Raw genomic sequence first — 7,959 nt, forward strand, 5'->3', positions numbered from 1 at the left:
GTCAGCCTGTGATGACGTTAGCAAGCCATCTTCTTCCTTCAGGCTGCTGAGCACAGAGCTCTCTTTGTGCACCTTCTGGATGAAGAAACGTGAGCACGTCTCGTCCTGCTCCACCGAGCAGACCCTGGACCGGAAGATTATCTTGGAGGCCTCCGAAGCAAAGAGCGAGGCTTGCTGACCCTTCACCTCCTTGAGGTCCTCCGTGACATCCACCCCCATCGTCTGCAGCAGGATCAGGTTCTGCAAACTTTCCTGGAGCTGGGACAGTTTTCCCCACCTCTCTCTCGCCTCCTGAACACCTTTGAGGATGAAGAACCTCTTGGTGTTCCCTTTTACTGTTTCCCACCAGTCCTCTGGGGACTCAAAGAGGGGCTTCACGGTTCTCCAACCTGCGTAGTCCCTCTTGAGCTCCTCAATGTTTCCCGGGGTCAACAGCTTGGTGTTCAGCTTCCACGTTCCCTTACCAGCCTGCTGCTCATCCTGTAGGCGACAGTCGGCCAGTAGGAGGCAGTGGTCAGAGAAGAACACCGGCTTGACATTGGTGGATCTGACCAAGAGCGTTCAGGACACAAACAGGTCATCTATCCTTGAGCAGATAGACCCGTCTGCCCGTGACCAGGTGTATCTACGCTGCGCTCCGTCTGCAGGGGTGCTGAAGACGTCGTGCAGCTTGGCATCTTTTACCGTGTCCATCAGGGCTCTGGGCGTGGTGTCCAGTTTACTGTCCCCCCCGCCGGATCGTCCATCTGCATCAATGATACAGTTGAAGTCTCCGGCCAGACTGACTGGCCTGGACGTAGCCAGCAACAGTGGAAGCTGCTGCAGGACGGCCAACCGTTCCCTCTTACCCACTGGGGCGTACACATTAATCAGTCTCAGGGGAGCATTCCTGTACATGACGTCGGCGACGAGGAGACGCCCGCCCATCACCTCCTTAACCTCGGAGATGGTGAAGTTGCCTCCTCTCAACAGGATACCCAGGCCGGAGGCGCGGCTATCGTTGCCCCCCGACCAAACTGACAGCCCATGGGCCCACAATCTCGACCATCTCCTGTAGCTGCTGAGGTGCGGTATCCCACACTCCTGCAGAAACAGGACGTCAGCTTTAACGTTGGCCAGGAAGGCCATCGTAGAAACACATCGCGTAGCCGATTTGATGCTACGCATATTGATGCTGGCAATTCTAAACCCCATTTTAACAGTTTACTCAGTTCACAGCGTCCATTTTCTGCTGGTCTTGCCCCTCTGGGGTAGCTGTGTGCATCCCCGTGGTGACGGCAAACTGCTGGACCATCCCAGGGCTGAGGTAGCTGTCCGGCTCCACGCTGGAGCCATTTCCCTGTTCTGGTGTCTTCGGGTCGGGCCCAGGCTCCGCATGGTCCAGTTCTCCATCTGACAGTGGGGCTGTCACAGGACCGCTGCTCCCAGTTACCTGGAGCTGTGGGCCGGTGGGTACCTCTTGGTTCTCACCGGGTCGGGGGAGGCCTTTACCCGTCCCCTCAGAGGGATGGTCTTTTCCTGCTTGGGCGGTGCTGCCCTCCTTTTTCCCCGCGGCGCTCTGTCTCTTCCTCTGGTGACGACCCTCCTTGCGCCCGTCCTCACCGTCGGAAGAGCTGCCTGTATCCTCACCGTGTAGGTGTCGCTTCCCCCTTCGCTGGGTGGCTCTGGGAGGTTTCCACTTCCTGCTTTTGACGGTAATCCAATCCTCTGCCTCCTTTGGTCCCTTCTCTTCCATTTCCTCCGTCTGTCCTGAAGGAGCTTGGATCGGCTGCTGCATCTCCCCGCTGTCTGCCGTCTGCTCCCCTACAGCCCGCCCTTCCTTCTGGGTGCCTCCAGACACCGTTCCCGTGCTGTTTTGTGGTACCTTGCTGGTCTTACTCGGTCCACGGCTCGTGTTGCCACCTCTGGCCATCTGTGCGTAGGTGGCGGCCCCTCGTCTTGGGCAGGCCTTGTACATGTGGCCCGCCTCTCCGCACAGATTACAGTTCTTGGCCTCCTTACATTCCTTGGTCGGGTGGCCTTCCTGCTTACTGTTTCGGCAGACGGTCACCTTACAATCCGCCGCCATGTGGCCTGACCTCCCGCAGGTTCGGCACACTTTTGGCTGCCCTGCGTATGTCAGGTAACCTCTGCTTCATCCGATGGCAAAGCTGGAGGGTGGGTGGAGGGTGTTCCCACTGGTATCGACCCTCAAGGTTACCCTGACCTGTCATTTGCTGGTCCAGATCCCGAAAGAATCGACCACATCGGTACTCTCTCCCTCGACCTGGACATATCTTCTCAAGAAGGTCAGGACTTGGTGAGTGTGGTGGGGGAGGATGGCCCACTTTGCCTCGGTCTTGGGAGAAGCACTATAGACTCAGACTTGCTGAGTCACCTCCGTCATGGATCCCTGAGCCTGGGCTTGGTTAAACATGGAGTCTCCTTCTCCTCCCCGCAGTGTTTACAAGACTTTAGACCAGGAATGATGAAGCTGTTTGGCTTCTCCCAATCAATGTGAAAATTAAATTGTCCATTGGAACCATTTCCCATTTGCTTGGAGCCTCTCTGATCTCAGGGTGTCTACATCCTGCTGTCAGGAAACCTGGACACAAATCCCATCAGAGTCTTCCAGACTGTGCTGCCTTCAATGTGTAAAAGATCAGGCTGGCTGTATAACAGGCGGCTGGTCAAACATCCCCCATTTCAAACTCTCCCCAAGAGATTCACATTCACCCCAGACACAGAGAGAGAGAGAGAGAGAAAATGGAAAGCTGAATTCTGTCCTTACCGGGAGAGACCCGGGAAAAACACAGGGAGATGGAGAGAAGGATCACCAACATTTTGGGAATCTACTCTCCCTATTCCCATCAGGTATTGGGAATAAAACATTCAGGGTGAGGGAACGGGATCAACTGCTGTTAGAGTCTATAAGAACAAACCACCTTCTCCCCGCCACTCCATGTCAATGCTGAGCTGCAGATCATTTCCTGAACTTCAAGCTGCAGAAGCAGAGAGTCAATGATTGGTCCCAGTCTCAGTAAAATACCCAATAAAGAGATGAACAGATTCCTGTCACCAGTTCCCAGGATGGTCACACTCAGACAGGTTGAGTTACCCTCAGGGAAACAGCTCAGTCATCACCAGGCAGGCGTGTGCTCCCTCCCAGGTGGGGAACACTTCAGCGGGCAGGGACATTCAGCTTCAGATCTCCCGGTGACCATCCTCCAATGCAGACTTCAGGACAGGCAATAACACAAAGTGGCCGAGAAGAGGCTGATAGTGAAGTTACGGAACCGGGATAAGGGAAGGGAGATAGACAGATACACATAGAGTGTTCAGTGTGCACCCATACACAGCTCACTCAGGACTGTAGAAAGATGTACACACACGGTTAATAGGTACAATGTCAGAAATATGGAGAAGTTGGACTGCAGGGTCTGTTTCCGTGACTCTATGCCTGAGGGACAATCCCGATGTACCATCACCTCCCCCAGTTGGAAGGACTGAGCCATATGTTTACGGTGAGAGGGGGATCCCAGGGTCCTAGTGCTGTCCTGATGCTCCTGAGCTGGTGGGGGAGGCCTCTTCTCAGCCCCAGCCTTACTGGCTCAGAGCCTGAACCTCAGCCTGGCTGTGCTGGAGCTTCCCCGTCACTGGGACCGGGTCATCACTTAGCACTTGTTCCATTTTTCTGCTTCTGCAGCTTCACATCAAACAATGGATCAAATTTCTCAACAAATAGGGTGCAGTCTCCAAAGATTGTTGTATTACTGGTTTTTCCAGTTTGTAAACAGAAGCTGTTTCCCCTCAGAGTGTTTAATTCCCAGTCCCTGATTGGAATAGGGACAGTGTATTCCCAGAATGTTGTGATCCTTTCCTTTACCTCCCTGTGTTTTTCCTGAGTCTCTCCCGATGAGTACAGAATTCAGCTTTCCATTCTGTCTCTGTGAACTGGGAGATTAAAAGGCCATTCGTGAATCATAGAATCCCTACAGCTAATCCACCCAATTTACACATCCCTGCACATGTTAGCCAAAAAATAACCCTGGGCACTGGGCAATTGAGCATGGCCAATCCACCCAAGGTGCACCTGTTCGACTGTGACAGGAAACTGGAGCACCCGGAGGAACCCCATGCAGACTCAGGGAAACTACATACAGATAGTCACCCAAGGCTGGAATCAAACTCAGGTCTCTGGTGCTGTGAGGCAGAAGTGCTAACCACTGAGGCATGGTGCCACCCTGGGTCATGGGTCACAGGTCAGTATCAGTCACTGCTAACCCTCTGCTGGTTGGGAATCCCATGGACCCTGGTGTTCTTCCTGGTAATGAGTCAAATTCAGGACACAGTCACAGGGGAGACACTCAGACCCTGGGAGGGGGGAGTGTGGAAGGGGAGAGTGCAGAGAGAGAAACACCCAGGCTCACCCCCATGGTCAAGGTTCTGGGTCAGGTGGCAAAGAGAATTGGGCTATTCTACCAGGAAAGGAAGCACATGATGGGATTTATAAAACATTAAACAGTCTGGAAACGAGAAATCTGAGATTGGTTTTAAACTAAACCGAGAGATTCAGAACAGGAGGACACAGTTACAGTGAGAGAGATTCTTCACCCAGTCAGTGATTGTTAGAAACGAAAATCGCTTCTCAATAATCGCTCTAGACAAATTCAGGAAAACAAAGTTTTATTAACAAGTCAAGTCTGCAGAGTCGGGCACCCTTGAAGAAAAGGCGCGCTGAGGCTTACAAAGTCTCCCATTATATACAGCACAAGTCCCTCCTCTCCTTGGCTCCAACAAGCCATGAGGTTCACATTCTTAAAAACATCATTATTTTTATCACAAAGTCTGCAACAAAAGGCTCCAGAGTCTCCAAAGTTTGTTGTTTTTCTCACCCTGTAGTCTTATCAGTCAAAGGCTTTAATCTGAAACAGATGTCTCTCGAGTCGTTCCCCCATCCTGGAGTCTTATCAGTCAAGGACTCATCCTTCCCGCCTGTGTCAATGGTTTCATCAATCAAGGGCCTGTTTGTTTTTACTCTGCTCACAAATTGTCAGCATTCTGCACAATTTAAACTATTCTACTTTTGAGTATATAAAATGTTCTAGAAAAGAAACAAAAGTTTTGTCTTTTATTATAGACCAGTCTGTGGTCCAGGCACATCTTAAAGTTTAAACCGAAATTACCTCTCACAGTGATCAATAAGCTAAACCTGACAGAGAGTTTGATGTGAGGGAACATGGAGTGGATTAATTACAGAGAGTCAGGTTGGCCTATGGGCTTTTGTGAAAAGGATTTATTTCTGAATTGATTGAAACTTTTAATTAAAGTGAATCCGGTTGGTACAGGTACAGAGAACCCGGGGGGGGGCGGGTCGGGGGGGATTGATGGTGAGAGTCAGGTACAGAGATCCCAGTGTGTGGGGAGGGTGGGGGGGGGAGTTGATGGTGAGGGTCAGGTACAGAGAACCCAGTGTGGTGGGGGGGAGAGGAGGGATTGATGGTGAGAGTCAGGTACAGAGAACCCAGTGGGGGAGGGGGGGATTGATGGTGAGAGGCAGGTACAGAGAACCCAGTGTGTGGGGGGGGGGGGGAGTTGATGGTGAGGGTCAGGTACTGAGAGCCCAGTGTGGTGGGGGGGAGAGGAGGGATTGCTGGTTAGAGTCAGGTACAGAGAACCCAGTGGGGCGGGGGGGAGGGATTGATGGTGAGAGTCAGGTACAGAGAACTCAGTGTGGAGGCGGGGGGAGATTAATGTGAGAGGCAGGTACAGAGAACCCAGTGTGGGGGGGGGGGGAATTGATGGTGAGAGTCAGGTACAGAGAACCCAGTGTCGGGTGGGGGGGGGTGGAAACAGACTGTTCACTGCACTCTGCTCCTGCCAATGACCATCTTGTGAGAACATATTTCCCCATTAAACCTCATGGCACACCCCCAAGCCCCTCCCCTCCTGTAGGACATGAACAGATCGAGCAGATGAAGACTGTGTGTCCATGAGGTACTGTGGGTCATCAACACCAGCAGAACTGCCATCCAATACAAACTGTAACCTCATGGCTCACCCCAACCCCCAGTCTCTCATTACCACCAAGCCAGGGGACCAACCCCGGTTCAATGAGGAATGTGGGAGGGATCACAGCAGCAGGACCAAGGAGAGATGAAAAGTGATGTCTTTTTTATTCACTGGAGGGATGTGGGAATCACTGGCTGCTGGAATTTATTTCCCGTCCCTAACTGTCCTTGAGAAGGTGGGGGTGAGGTACCTTCCTGAACAGCAGCAGTTCATGTGGTGGTGGGAGACCCACAATGTCATTAGGGAGGGAATTCCAGGGTTTTGACCCAGTGACAGTGAACCAAGTGCAATATATTTCCAAGTCAGGTTGGTGAATGGCTTGGAGGGGAACTTGTAAGTGATGGTGTTGGTCAGTGAAGTGACAGATCAGGACTGATTGTGCAGTAAACAGCAGAGGGAGTAGAGTCAGAACTTAATGTTTCCACAACCGATAGATAAGATCGAAGCTCTGCTGTCCTGTCACATCCAGGTGTGAACATTGAACAACTCCCTGGAGGAGAAAGAAGTTTCTCATTCTGGAATGATACTTTGGTCACTGGATTCCTCCTCCAGAGACAATAACCATGTATCACACCTCCCCCAGTTTTTGTATTGATTCTGTTTGTGTGGGATGTGGGTGTCTCTGACTGGCCAGCATTTATTACCTGTCCCTAGTTGCCCTTGAGAAGGTGGTGGTGATCTGCCTTCTTGAACTGCTGCAGTCTACCTCCTGTGGGTTGAGCCACAATGCCATGAGGGAGGGAAATCCAGGACTTTGGCCAGCAACAGTGAAGGAATGGTGACATATTTCCGAGTCAGGATGGTGAGTGGCTTGGAGGGAACATGAAGGTGGTGGTGTTCCCATATATCTGCTGACCTTGACCTTCCAGATGGAGGTGGTTGAGGGTTTGAAAGGCACTGTTTAAGGATCTTTGATGAATTTCACTGCTGTAACTGAGTGTCAGTGGTGGAGGGACTGGATGTTGGTGGATACAGTGCCAATCAGTTGGGTTGCTAAGTTCTGGATGGTATCAAGCTTCTTCAGTGTTGAGATGGCTGTACTCATCCAGGCAAGCAGGGAGTATTCCATCACACTCCTGACCTGTGTCTTGTAGTTGGTGGACAGGCGTTGGGAAATAAGGAGATGAGTTACGAGCTGCAGTATCTCTAGCCTCTGACCTGCTTTTGTAGACACTGCATTTATGTGGTGAGGCCAGTTGAGTTTCTGATCAATGATAACTCACAGGCTGTTGACAGTGGGGGGATTCAATGATGGTAACACCATTGAATGCCAAGGGGTGGTGGTGAGATTGTCTCTTGTTGGTGATGGTTACAACTTGGCATTTGTGTGGCGCAAATGTTACTTGCCACTTGTCAGCCCAAGCCTGGATATTGTCCAGACCTTGTTGCATTTGAACATGGACTGCTTCAGTGTCTGACGAGTTGCAAATAGTGCTGAACATTGTGCAATCACTGGCAAACATCCCCATTTCTGACCTTATGATGGAGGGAAGGTCATTGATGAAGCAGCTGAAGATGGTTGGGCCTAGGACACCACACTGAGGGACTCCTGCAGAGCTTTCCTGGAGCTGAGATGACTGACCTCCAACAACCAAGACCACCTTCCTATGTGTCAGGTATGACTCTATCCACTGGAGAGTTTCCCCCAATACCCATTGATTCCAGTTCTGCTCGAGTTCCATGATGCCACACTCAGTCGAATGTAGCCTTGATGTCAGGGGCTGTCACTCCCACCTCCCCTCTGGAATTCAGCTCTTTTGTCCATGTTCGAACCAAGGCTGTATTGAGGTCAGGAGCTGAGTGACCCTGGCAGAGCCCAAACTGGGCGTCACTGAGCAGGTTATTGCTGAGCAGGTGCTGCTTGATCGCACTGTTAATGACACCTTCCATCACTTTACTGATGATCGA

The sequence above is a fragment of the Chiloscyllium plagiosum genome, unplaced genomic scaffold, assembly GCF_037043375.1.
Source record: "Chiloscyllium plagiosum isolate Xiang-an unplaced genomic scaffold, Cpla_swu_hap1 HiC_scaffold_35, whole genome shotgun sequence".
Taxonomy (NCBI): Eukaryota; Metazoa; Chordata; class Chondrichthyes; order Orectolobiformes; family Hemiscylliidae; genus Chiloscyllium; species Chiloscyllium plagiosum.